The 14,082-nt window shown below is 41.4% G+C and overlaps 1 protein-coding gene across 2 annotated transcripts in view; it reads right to left on the reverse strand.

The window, feature by feature from the left end:
- igfn1.1 (immunoglobulin like and fibronectin type III domain containing 1, tandem duplicate 1) overlaps positions 1-2,246 on the reverse strand; it is a 74,816-nt gene extending 72,570 nt beyond the window's left edge. The window contains exon 1 of one of the 2 annotated variants that reach the window (XM_070858927.1): positions 2,144-2,246. The gene's annotated coding sequence lies outside the window, so the exon portion shown is untranslated. The other variant, XM_070858928.1, reaches the window with a different exon arrangement.
- Between the last annotated feature and the right edge of the window lie 11,836 nt (positions 2,247-14,082).

Here is a 14,082-nt window from a genome sequence, read left to right on the forward strand (position 1 = left end):
TTCAGCAGCATGGGGCCACTAAATATTTTGAGCTGTGAATCTTGTTGGAAATTTTTGCTGGGACAGTGTAGGAATCTTTTGATGTAATGCAAGTAATAAAACTGCAGACATGCTGATCATATCGATCTGTCTATCTGTCTATCTATATATCACTGTTAAAGTGCTGTAGCAGTATAATATATGAAGCTATTTATACACCAGATGCTCTTTGACCAAGCCAGTCATTCTGGCACTCTGTGCCAATATGACATTAGTGGAGACCCATAGCCCAGGCAGTCACACAGAGGTGTAAATTCAGAGACATATACAGATAGCGATTGCTTGCCATCTGAAACGTCTTTGTTTAAGGTCAGTGCTGTGATTGATATATGAAGATTAAGATGTGCTCTTATTTTGGAATCTGTGGCAAATACTATTTATATTCATTTTAGTATAAAGTAATACAGTAACCTGGTACCAGAACCCAGACAATGTTCAGATATTTACTCACTCACCTGACTTTAGCTCGATTATAGAGGCATGTCATTACAACAGTGACTACACTCCAAAAAGTACTTCATTGGCTGTAAAGCACTTTGAGACATCCGGTGGTCGTGAAAGGCACTATATAAATGCAAGTCTTTCTTTCAATCACAGTATGTACAATAAAATCAGGGTGAGATGTAAATCAACTTTTATCCACTAGATGGCGGCAAACAGATACAAATCTCCAGCAGAACATCCTCACATTTCAATCACGGTCCAGTATTATTATTACTTATATAATTTGTTTTTTTGTTTTACTTCACTTTTGTAAATGGATTACTTAAAGAGGAATAGTAAGAGAGCCCACTCTACTAGTATATACACACTAGTATATTTATTTTAAACCCAAATTTCTTAATTGAAATTTCTACAATGTCCTGCTTTTAACTGTGCAGTCATTTTCTTTTGAAGCTGTAGCTATCCATTTCTCAATCCTCAACATTCCAAATATTAATCAGTTAATTATTTATTCCCTAACTGGAGTCAACTCTGTATAAGGATGATTTAAGCTGTTGCCTGTCGTTTTATTGCAAATATAAAATGATATTGTGTCTTGAGATTAATTTTTTGCATAATCAAGGTGCAGCAGTAATGGCAAAGGTGTTTAACGAGTGTGGAGAGCTAATCAGGTGGCTAATTTTCTTTAATTTTACGAAAGAACAAATGGGAGTGTCCACTTTTTTGTACCATTTTAAAAAGGCTTGGAAGTTCTTAGGAGCTTCATCGAGGCATCTTCTAGAATGCAGCTCTACAGTGGAGTGGGGTTATATTGCAGCGGGTCAGGCTTCGAAACAATATTTATTTTAAACCCAAGTCCCCTGAAGAGGGTCTCACAATGAGGGTCTCACTGAGCCTGCGTATCAGGTGCTGGACTAGACACTGTGATTAAAATGCTTTCATTTGTGATAAACCCATTTTCAGTTGCATTAATAAACTGCACCAAGCTTCCACTCTTAAATATATCAAGGAATATATTTTAAAGCCATGTTTAAAAAATGATGTTTTAAAATGCTGCCCGATTGCGCTGGTTCATGGCAGATATTGCGTTCCTCGATATGCAAATGAGTTCTCAAAACTAGTGCAATTTTGGGTGCAATTTGCGCCCGGATCTCCAATTGCACACAAAGCGGAAACTCGAACCCATAATTTTTATTTGTTGACCATCAATGTTACCAATCGCTTACAAATCATATTTTGTGTAAATAAATTGGTTGAGCAACAGCAACTTGCCTTCTGATTTTTCTCTGTACCCTTTCGGTCTCATGTTCGATTCTATCATTTTGCACAGTTAAAACATTTTAAATTTAGGTTACAATAATTAACTGTTCTTCTCTTATTTCTCATATCTCAGAAAATCAAACTGTACCCACAACAACAATAAGATCAATATAACAGCTGTGGAGTAAAACCCATCACCCGAAACTATCATTGTTAAAGGATGCCACTGAAAAGAACTTTCCACGATCTACATTGGAACTGACAAACAAATACCACATGAAATTATTACAATCTACCAAACTACTTGCTAAACTCACAATGTTATTTTACTTCACTCTGCCACAGGTAGCGCTTGAAAGACACAAATGCTTTCATTACACATTAATACTTTTGTACGTACTTTTCCCATTTGAAGTGCACAGCTCGGTTCTTAATGGACGAATGTGCTTTATCCCTGAGGGTTTCGCTCTTCAGTGCCCAGTAAATACTAACGTTTCATGGACCTTGCCAATAAATCTGTCAGAGATATGAAGCCAGCTTTATCAAATTACCTCCAGCTATTGGTGGCTAGTGACTATTTTCTATTTGTCACAACCTCGACCTATCAAGAAAGACTGGATCAACTGGGCTTGTATTCACTGGAGTTCAGAAGAATGAGAGGGGACCTCATAGAAACATATAAAATTCTGACGGGGTTAGACAGGTTAGATGCAGGAAGAATGTTCCCAATGTTGGGGAAGTCCAGAACCAGGGGTCACAGTCTAAGGATAAGGGGTAAGCCATTTAGGACCGAGTTGCGGAGGAACTTCTTCACCCAGAGAGTGGTGAACCTGTGGAATTCTCTACCACAGAAAGTTGTTGAGGCCAATTCACTAAATATATTCAAAAAGGAGTTAGATGAGGTCCTTACTGCTAGGGGGATCAAGGGGTATGGCGAGAAAGCAGGAATGGGGTACTGAAGTTGAATGTTCAGCCATGAACTCATTGAATGGCGGTGCAGGCTAGAAGGGCCGAATGGCCTACTCCTGCACCTATTTTCTATGTTTCTATGTTTCTATGACACTCTCAGACTAAAGGTATACTGCAGCTGCTGATCTGAGCGTGGTGGTGCGCAGTGACCAGACCGAGCCCCAAGAGATTGGCTCCAAGGGTCTGTGACGCATACATATCAATCAATATACATGCACAGAGCTCCAATCCCATCCAAATCATTTTTCATGTTGTAGATTGACACAGATTGAATGAGTTGGAAAGAAAACCTTTGCACAATTTTAGGCTGGATTTCTAACATGGGGACCAGAATTAAAAGAATGATTCAAATCTTTGTGAACTCTACTTAAAAACTCTACTTTTTAATCAATATAGGCCCAGAAATTGCGGTCGGAGGCTTCCCGCGGGCGGATGCCTCCGACCTGTAAAACTTCTACAAATATACCTGGTGATCCCGGAGGAGCATGGGGGTCCGGTGGGGAGGCCTTCTCTTCCCGCGCTGCGAAGTGCGCTCCCATCCTTCAGGTTCCCACGCAGAAGGTACAGTCACGTGTGACTGCTCAACCAATCAGGTACAGTATTCCACAGCTCTCTCATTAATATCTCCGTATCTATGAGTTCTCATTGCTATTAATGAGAAAAAAAACAAACACACTAAACATCATAATAAAAAATAAAAAAACATACCTCACATAATTAAAATTAATTGAAATTAAAGTTAATAAATGACTTAGAAAAAATATATATTTTCCCGATTTTTAAAAAAGTTTTGTAATTAGGATTAAAAATCAACTTACCTTAGTGGGCAGGGTTTTTTAACAATAAAATGTGTTTTTTAAAAATGTAATTTAATTATATTTATGTATGTTTTAAAACTCTTACATCTGTAAAAGTAGGCTATGGGTATGATATAGGTAAATCCCACAACCTTGCCCTTGCAAATGTCCTCGTTTCCGATGTGGGTTGGATCTGTCAAGCTCCAGCTTGACAGATCGGAAAAACCCGTTTTCAGCGCATGCGCATTGTGCGCTGAAAACAGACTTTTGCGATGATTCCCAGGTCCGTAACCATTCCGTACGGACCCAGGGAGGCCGGGATTTCCAGGCCATAGAGTTATCAGAGGGATTCTTTCATGTAAAGTTATGTTATTGGAAGAAGCATGGGTGAATTTAAGCTGTGGAAATTTGTTGTTATTCAGTTCTTCTAGATTAACAACGTTGTCAATTGACAGAAATCTCACAAAAATAACTTCCTCATAATTCTCAAAACTGTAGTACAGTTAGGGGATATTAATGGAAGCATAGTAAGATATGCTTTATTATCATATAATAGAAGTCTTTATTTTCCCATTTAAAATCTAAACAAAAATATTTTTCCCACTTCTTATTCTTCTTGTTGGCAATTGCTAATTTAAAGTTAAGCACGTGCCCCCTTCTTGCAGGGACACAACCAATAAAAACTGCAACATAAGCAAGATGAAAAGGAAATTTAACAAATTAAATTAAAGTACTATTCTCTGGGGTGATGATGCACTCCAGTCCATCCGGTGCCCACCGGTCACGAAATTTCCCACTTCTCGGTATTTACTGAATCAAGTGAAAATACAATAAACCTGTGTATGTAGATTTATATATAAGTGCACCTAATGCACTTCAGACATCAAACATGAAAGTGTCAAGAGTATTTAAAAGGGAAAGGAGACCAGTCATTTTCTGATAGTTTAGGTGAGTTTTACACAAGATGGGATAGAAACTGTACACAGGCATAAACGAGTCACAGCGAGGCCTAATTTTAGGACCCCAATTCCTGTGTCCCATTTTGGTTATGTTGCAGTTTTAATTGGTTGTGTCCCTTTAAGAAGGGGGCACGTGCTTAACTTTAAATTAGCAATTGCCAGCAAGAAGAGTGAGAAGTGGGAAAACTATTTTTGTTTAGATTTAAAATGGGAAAATAAAGACTTCTAGTATATGATAATAAAGCATATCTTACTATGCTTCCATTAATACCTCTTAACTGTATTATAGTTCTGAGAATTATGAGGAAGTTATTTTTGTGAGATTTCTGTCAATTGGTAACTTTGTTAATCTAGAAGAACTGAATAACAACAAATTTCCAAAGCTTAAATTCACCCATGCTTCTCCCGAAATTGGGTCAGGCTGTTTTTCAGCCACCCTGGCATCCTCCTCCAGCTAACATCTGTTTTAGATCCCCTCAAAGAAATTACCCCATTCAGGATTCTCGAACGGTCATTGCGTCAACAAATAAAGGTTAGTATTTTGTAAACAATATTATTTTACAAACCTTCCTGTGGTGTCAGGAGCAGCAGGAATGCTTCCCTCACTTATGATTGGCTCCTCCCCCTGCTGCCCCCCCCCCCCACCCCCTGCCCACCCCACCCCATTGACCGCTCCCGGGACTTACCTCTGGGTCGCTGCCGGTGCATACACTGTCTAAGGGATAAGAACATAAGAACAAAGGAAATAGGAGCAGGAGTAGGCCATATGACCCCTCAAGCCTGCTCCGCCATTTAATACGATCATGGCTGATCCGAGCATGGACTCAGGTCCACTTCCCTGCCTGCTCTCCATAACCCCTTATTCCCTTATCACTTAAGAAACTGTCTATTTCTGTCTCAAATTTATTCAATGTCCCAGCTTCCACAACTCTGAGGCAGCGAATTCCACAGATCCACAACCCTCTGAGAGAAGAAATTTCTCCTCATCTCAGTTTTAAATGGGCAGCCCCTTATTCAAAAATTATGCCCTATAATTCTAGTCTCCTCGATCAGTGGAAACATCCTTTCTGCATCCACCTTGTCAAGCCCCCTCATAATCTTATACGTTTCTGGTGCAAGGGTCAAGGATGGGCGGAGCGGGTGCAGGACATTTTGAAAAGGGAGGTGAACAGCCAGTTGTCGTGGTGCATATAGGTACCAACAATATATGTAAAAAATCGTATGAGGTCCGACAAGGCGAATTTAGGGAGCTAGGAGCTAAATTAAAATGTAGTACCTCAAAAGTAGTAATCTCAGGATTGCTACCAGTGCCACGTGCTAGTCAGAGTAGGAATCGCAGGATAGCTCAGATGAATACGTGGCTTGAGGAGTGGTGCAGAAGGCAGCGACTCAAATTCCTGGTACAAACCGGACGGTCGACACCTGGGCAGGACTGGAACCAATGTCCTAGGGGGAGTATTTGCTCGTGCTGTTGGGGAAGAGTTAAACTAATATGGCAGGGGAATGGGAACCTATGCAGGGAGACAGAGCGAAATAAAATGGAGGCAGAAACAAAAGATAGAAAGGAGAATAGTAAAAGTGGTGGGCAGAGAAACCCAAGGCAAAAAACAAAACGGGCCACAGTACAGCAAAATTCTAAAGGGGCAAAATGTGTTAAAAAGATAAGCCTGAAGGCTCCGTGCCTCAATGCGAGGAATATTCGGAATAAGGTGGACGAATTAACTGCGCAGATAGCAGTTAACGGATATGATGAAATTGGCATCAAGGAGACATGGCTCCAGGGTGACCAAGGCTGGGAACTCAACATCCAGGGGTATTCAACATTTAGGAAGGATAGACAGAAAGGAAAAGGAGGCGGGGTGGCGTTGCTGGTTAAAGAGGAAATTAATGCAATAGTAAGAAGGGATATTAGCTTGGATGATGTGGAATGGTATCGGTGGAGCTGCGGAATACCAAAGGGCAGAAAACGCTAGTGGGAGTTGTGTACAGACCAGTAAACAGTAGTAGTGAGGTTGGGGATCACATCAAACAAGAAATAAGGGATGTGTGCAATAAAGATACAGCAGTTATCATGGGTGACTTTAATCTACATATTAATTGGGCTAACCAAACTGGTAGCAATGTGGTGGAGGAGGATTTCCTGGTGTTTATTAGGGATGGTTTTCTTGATCAATATGTTGAGGAACCAACTAGAGAACTGGTCATGCTAGACTGGGTGATGCGTAATGAGAGAGGACTAATTAGCAATCTTGTTGTGCGAGGCCCCTTGGGGAAGAGTGACCATAATATGGTAGAATTCTTTATTAAGATGGAGAGTGACACAGTTAATTCAGAAACTAGGGTCCTGAACTTAAGGAAAGGTAACTTCGACGGTATGAGGCGTGAATTGGCTAAAATAGACTGGCAAATGATACTTAAAGGGTTGACGGTGGATAAGAAATGGCAAACATTTAAAGATCACATGGATGAACTTCAACAATTATACATCCCTGTCTGGAGTAAAAATAAAATGGGGAAGGTGGCTCAACCACGGCTAACAAGGGAAATTAAGAATAGTGTTAAATCCAAGGAAGAGGCATATAAATTGGCCAGAAAAAGGAGCAAACCTGAGGACTGGGAGAAATTTAGAATTTAGCAGAGGAGGACAAAGGGTTTAATTAAGAGGGGGGAAATAGAGTACGAGAGGAAGCTTGCCGGGAACATAAAAACTGACTGCAAAAGCTTCTATAGATATGTGAAGAGAAAAAGATTAATGAAAACAAACGTAGGCCACTTGCAGTCAGATTCAGGTGAATTTATAATGGGGAACAAAGAAATTGCAGACCAATTGAACAAATACTTTGGTTCTGTCTTCACGAAGGAAGACACAAATAACCTTCCGGATATACTAGGGGACAGTGGGTCTAGTGAGAAGGAGGAACTGAAGGATAGCCTTATTGGGCAGGAAATTGTGTTAGGGAAATTGATGGGATTGAAGGCCGATAAATCCCCGGGGCCTGATAGTCTGCATCCCAGAGTACTTAAGGAAGTGGCCCTAGAAATAGTGGATGCATTGGTGATTATTTTCCACCAGTCTATCGACTCTGGATCAGTTCCTAGGGACTGGAGGGTAGCTAATGTAACACCACTTTTTTAAAAAGGAGGGAGAGAGAAAACGGGTAATTATAGACCGGTTAGCCTGACATCAGTATTGGGGAAAATGTTGGAATCAATCATGAAGGATGAAATAATAGTGCATTTGAAAAGCAGTGACAGGATCGGTCCAAGTCAGCATGGATTTATGAAAGGGAAGTCATGCTTGACGAATCTTCTGTTGTTTTTGAGGATGTAACGAGCAGAGTGGACAAGGGAGAACCAGTGGATGTGGTATATTTGGACTTTCAAAAATCTTATGGCAAGGTCCCACACAAGAGATTGGTATGAAAAATCAAAGCACATGGTATTGGGGGTAATGTACTGATGTGGATAGAGAACTGGTTGGCAGATAGGAAGCAGAGAGTCGGGATAAACGGGTCCTTTTCAGAATGGCAGGCAGTGACTAGTGGAGTGCCGCAGGGCTCAATGCTGGGACCCCAGCTCTTTGCAATATACATTAATGATTTAGATGAAGGAATTGAGTGTATATATCCAAGTTTGCAGATGACACTAAGCTGGGAGGCGGTGTGAGCTGTGAGGAGGACGCTAAAAGGTTGCATAGTGACTTGGACAGGTTAGGTGAGTGGGCAAACGCATAGCAGATGCAATATAATGTGGATAAATGTGAGATTATCCATTTTGGTGGCAAAAACACGAAGGCAAAATATTATCTGAATGGTGGCAGATTAGGAAAAGTGGAGGTGCAATGAGACCTGGGTGTCGTGGTACATCAGTCACTGAAAGTTGGCATGCAGGTACAGTAGGCAGTGAAGAAGGCAAATGGTATGTTGGCCTTCATAGCTAGGGGTTTTGAGTATAGGAGCAGGGAGGTCTTACCTCAGTTGTACAGGGCCTTGGTGAGGCCACACCTGGAATATTGTGTTCAGTTTTGTTCTCCTAATCTGAGGAAGGACGTTCTTGCTATTGAGGGAGTGCAGCGAAGGTTCACCCGACTGGTTCCCAGAATCACAGGATGATGTGCCTGTATTCTCTGGAATTTAGAAGGATGAGAGGGGATCTCATAGAAACATATAAAATTCTGACCAGACTGGACAGATTAGATGCGGACAGAATGTGGCCGATGTTGGGGAAGTCCAGAACTAGGGGACATAGTCTAAGGATAAGGGGTAAGCCATTTAGGGCTGAGTTGAGGAAAAACTTCTTCACTCAGAGAGTTGTTAACCTGTGGAATTCCCTACCGCAGAGAGTTGTTCATTGGATATATTCAAGAGGGAGTTAGATATGACCCTTACGGCTAAAGGGATCAAGGGGTATGGAGAGAAAGCGGGAAAGGGTTACTGAGGGAATGATCAGCCATGACCTTATTGAATGGTGGTGCTGGCTCGAAGGGCCGAATGGCCTACTCCTGTACCTATTTTCTATGTTTCTATGTTTCTATGCTTCGATAAGATCACCTCACATTCTTCTGAATTCCAATGAGTAGAGGCCCAACCTACTCAACCTTTCCTCATAAGTCAACCCCCTCATCTCTGTAATCAGCCTAGTGAACCTTCTCTGAATTGCCTCCAAAGCAAGTATATCCTTTCGGAAATATGGAAACCAAAACTGCACGCAATATTCCAGGTGTGGCCTCACCAATACCCTGTACAACTGTAGCAAGACTTCTCTGCTTTTATACTCCATCCCCTTTTCAATAAAGGCCAATATTCCATTGGCCTTCCTGATCACTTGCTGTACTTGCATACTAACCTTTTGTGTTTCATGCATGAGTACCCCCAGGTCCCGCTGTACTGCAGCACTTTGCAATCATTCTCCATTTAAATAATAACTTGCTCCTTGATTTTTTTCTGCCAAAGTGCATGACCTCACACTTTCCAACATTATACTCCATCTGCCAAATTGTTGCCCACTCACTTAGCCTGTCTATGTCCTTTTGCAAATTGTGTGTGTCCTCCCAACATTTATGCTAGCACATGCAGAGTGCTACACTGGATTCTGGAAGAAACTGGAAGGCCCATTGTGTATACCTACTATAATCTGATCGTATGTCTACTGGTTCATTGCCTATCCAGGCAATAGGTAGGTGTAAATAGCAGCTGCTGTGATATTATCACACACTTTGGATTAAGAGGTATTGAATTGGCTCCTGGTGCTAGACGGAAACTAGCCCAATGCTACTTCATCACAAGACCGCTTCTCTGAATGAATTTGGTGGAGTCAACAAAGTTGACAATAGCAACGACTTGTATTTATATAGCGCCTTTAATGTCCCAAGGCGCTTCACAGGTGCGTTATGAAACAAAATTTGACACTGAGCCACATAAGGGGAGATTAGGGCAGATAAGGTAGGTTTTACGAAGTGCCTTAAAGGAGGAAAGAGAGGTAGAGAGGCGGAAAGGGTTAGGGAGGGAATTCCAGAGCTTAGGGCCTTGGCAGCTGAAGACACAGCCACCAATGGTGGAGCGATTTAAAATCGGGGTTGCTCAAGGGACCAGAATTGGAGGCGCGCAGCTATCGCGGAGGGTTGTTGGGCTGGAGGAGATTGCAAAGATTGTCTGCGTGAATAGGCGCATGCAGTGCGCGCCCTGCCCACTGTGTGCCGGTTTTCAGGCACAATAACATCTCTAAGCCACAAATACTTTTATTTACTGAAAATGATCGGTGAAAACTTTCCAGAAAGCACTTTGAGTGAGCATCCTCAGGTGTCCGGAATCTGTAATTACACAGCAACAGGAGCAAAGGCTTTTTTCCATTTAAAATGTGAATCTGGTAATTTATAATTGAAATATTTGGCACACCAGAAAATAAGCTATTGTGGACCGAAGTGCGTATAGAAGCGAAAATGTTAATAAAATATAAATATTCAATCTCTACTGCCTTCAACATCAAAAACCATTCCATCCTTCTGCTCAGACCTTTTACAAAGTTAGCATTAAATCATCTTCAACAGCTTCTCTTCCCATGTCCATACAGCCAGCTCCAGTGTGTCATAGGTTTCAATCTTTAGTTCTCTCTTATTTATTTACCTTCTGTAATATACTCTTACGACATCACTAAGAAGCACATACACACAAGATGGCTCTTAACAGAAACTGTCATCATGTGACCTTGCCACATGATCCTTTATTATTTACATCAGTAGTTGCATTACCACAGTAGTCCACTACGTGGAGCTCTCTAGTATACATTTTTTATTGCATCTTGACAAGATCAGCTGAAAAAATGATGCCAACCTCCATATGCGGACACCCAGATCTCCCTCACTGCCTCCTCTGTTGATCCAATGAAAAGTTAGACTGATAGGATGAACGTTTCATTTCTCTAACAGGTGAAAATGAAATGGGTTTGGACTGTCCCACTGTACTTCTTAGCTGCTTTCCCATTTTCTTTGTTTTAAGCGATATTAGGAAATGTCTTGAATACACAATCACATCACTTCTGTGCACCGATTCTGATGGTGCTCACGCTGCAAATGCAAGAAATAATTAAAAATCAGGTTTCATTTTATGGTCTAGTGGAAAACCAAGGCAACTGAAGCAGCGGTTTCAAACTTATGTTTTTTTCAGTGGGAGTCCAGCGTTTAACTGTTTTGAGCTACCAGGTGACTAAAATCAGGATCCATCAGATAAAAGCAGTGATTCAAATAAAGATTCGCAGGCACAAGAATGAAGAAATTACACGCACAAACTTATGCTCAGTATTAAAATAGGTATAATTACGATGTGATTGCTATTTAAGCCAAAGTTATTTTGAGACAATAGTAAGTCTGGAGGCTGATCTTCGACTGGCACAGCAGTCAGGAGTACTGCCCACTGAGATTAAGGTCTTTACACACGACCTATGAGGAATTTATTATCAGTTTTCCGGTAATTGAATTCGTTTAGTACAAAATAAGACAATAATACAAGTGTGAATAGCAATGTCTGGATTTACTGCACTGTAGAAGTGCTTACTAGAAATGAAAGTACAGCTGAATTACTTTATGCGTATTTTTGACTGGTTTTCTACATCAATTGCTGTGAGCTTGAATGCTTTCACTTTATTTGTATCATCTCAACGATTTAAAATCACATGCATTCGCTTCAGAATTCTGCTGAGACAATAATCTACAGAAATTAAGGACATTTCCAGTGATCTGGAATGCAGTGCCTGAAACGGGGCTGAAAGCAGCTTCATCGGAACATTCAAAAGACAATTGGATAAATACTTGAAGGGAAAAACAGATACAGGCTAAGGGTAAAGAGCAGGGGAGTGGGATTAATTGGATCGCTCTACCAAAGAGCCGGCACAGTCACGATGGGCTGAATGGCCTCTTTCTGTGTTGTATCATTCTATGATTCTATGAAATATTTATAATAACTGGTGATTCACATGAGCCTTAACCAATATAGCGAGCAATGCACTTCCCAGGCTGAAAGAACACAGATACATTGCCCGCCATATTGGACCTTTAGGTGCCTGTTTTGCACCTGTAAAATGGGTGCAGTGTGATTAGTTCTAGCCCTCGAAGTTCTGTTAGAAATCCTGACTCCAGCGTTAAGAAGAGCTATTCTTTTTAAAAATTTGTTTCTGGGATGTAGGCGTTGCTGGCAAGGTCGGCATTTATTGCCCATCCCTAATTTCCCTTGAACAACTGAGTGGCTTTCTGGGGCATTTCAGAGGGCAGTTGAGAGACAACCACATTGATGTGGGTCTGGAGTCACACATCGGCCAGACCGGGGATAAGGACAGCAGATGGGGAGCGGGCAGGGAAGTGGAGCTGAGCCCAAGATCAGATCGGCCATGATCTTATTAAATGGCAGATCAGGCTCAAGGGGTCAAACTGTCTACACCTGCTCCTATTTCTTATGTTCTTATTTCCTTCCCTGAAGGACATTAGTGAACCAGCTGGGTTTTTACGACAACCTGGTAGTTTCATGGTCAACATTACTGATACTAGCTTTTCTAAAATTTAATTCCAGATTTACTTAATTGAATTTAAATTCCCCCAGCTGTAGTGGTGTGATTTGAACTCATCCCTGAATCATTAGTCCAGGTTTCTGGATTACTAGTCCAGTAACACAACCACTATGCTACCATTACAACAGTGACTCCACTTCAAAAGTATTGGTTGTGAGATGCTTTGAGATGTCCTGAAGTCATGAAAGGCGCTATATAAATTCAAGTTCTTTCTTCTTTCTTATGCTACTGTAAATGAATCCTAAACAACATTTGTAAATTGAAAAATAGTCACAATTGCATCATCCATGATTTGGGGAGGGAGGAGAGGGGTGCATGAAACATGCCTCTGTGTGCACCCAGTTAAACCAGCAGGTGATATGTCCTTACTATACATTATAAATGCACACGAGGCCCATACTTGAGAGAAGGTCACTCTGTGACCAGTTACCTTTATTACCAAGACCTCAAGTGATGAAGGTGGGTGGAGCTTCCCCTTTTACACCTGAAAGTCCAGGTGGGAGTGTCTCCCACAAGTGCACCCCTTGTGGTCAATGTTCTCAAAGTGTACAACTTAGGTCAGCTTATACATGGGTTACAATGATAGTTGAATACATGACAAACAGGTGATGCAAGTTCAGGTGTAACAGGGATTTGGCTCCCTCTGCAGTGTCCAAATAATTTGCCTTTGCACCAATGCCTAATGAGCACATCATCGTGGCTTCATGAATTATCATAGCGGCCATATCTGTGGTCTCTCTAAATGTGTTTGCCAATTCAATGCTGAATTATTGACAGATTTGTGTTTTAGACTGACTACTTTTAAGAAATGAGTTAAGACTGTCTAAGTTCATTTAGCAGCGCTGAGCTAAATCCAACCCATAATGCGCAGGACTCGAGGAGGTTAGTTGCTAGGCACTGCAGTGATAGCAATAAGCAGCACCAGCTGGTCCTCTCCTTGTCCCTTTAAAGGTGGAGAGTTGGGACATCGTGTCCCAAAACACACCCCGCCTGTTCATACTAACAATCCCAGGGGAAAGGCCAAGGCCCAGAGTGTGGAAAAGAGGAGGAGAGAAGGGGAGGTAGATCAAGGAGTAGGAACTGAGGGACTGCAAGCTTCAGTTTTAGAACCTGTACACTTCAGGAGGGGTAGAGTGAGTTCAGTAGTGCATATTCATAAATCTTTGAAGGTGGCAGGGCAAGTTGATAAGGCAGTTAAGAAAGCATATGGGATAATTGGCTTTATAAATAGAGGCATTGAGTACAAAAACAAGGAAGTCATATTAAACCTTTGAATAAAAAAACCTTGACGCACAGAAAAAGGCCATTTAGCTCGTTATACCTGTGTCAGCCCTTTTAATGTATTCAAGTTTGCTGACGATACAAAACTAGGTGGGAAAGTAAGTTGTGAGGAGAACACAGAGAACCTGCAAAGGGATATAGGCAGGTTAAGTGAGTAATGGAGTAAAATGTGGGGAAATAGGGTTAGGGTTAGGGTTAGGGTTAGGGTTATGAGGTTATTCACTTTGTTTGACCTCCAGTACCTTGCCAAGTGGTAATCCTGAACTTGCGAGCCTATA

The sequence above is a fragment of the Pristiophorus japonicus genome, chromosome 17 (genome assembly GCF_044704955.1).
Source record: "Pristiophorus japonicus isolate sPriJap1 chromosome 17, sPriJap1.hap1, whole genome shotgun sequence".
Taxonomy (NCBI): domain Eukaryota; kingdom Metazoa; phylum Chordata; class Chondrichthyes; family Pristiophoridae; genus Pristiophorus; species Pristiophorus japonicus.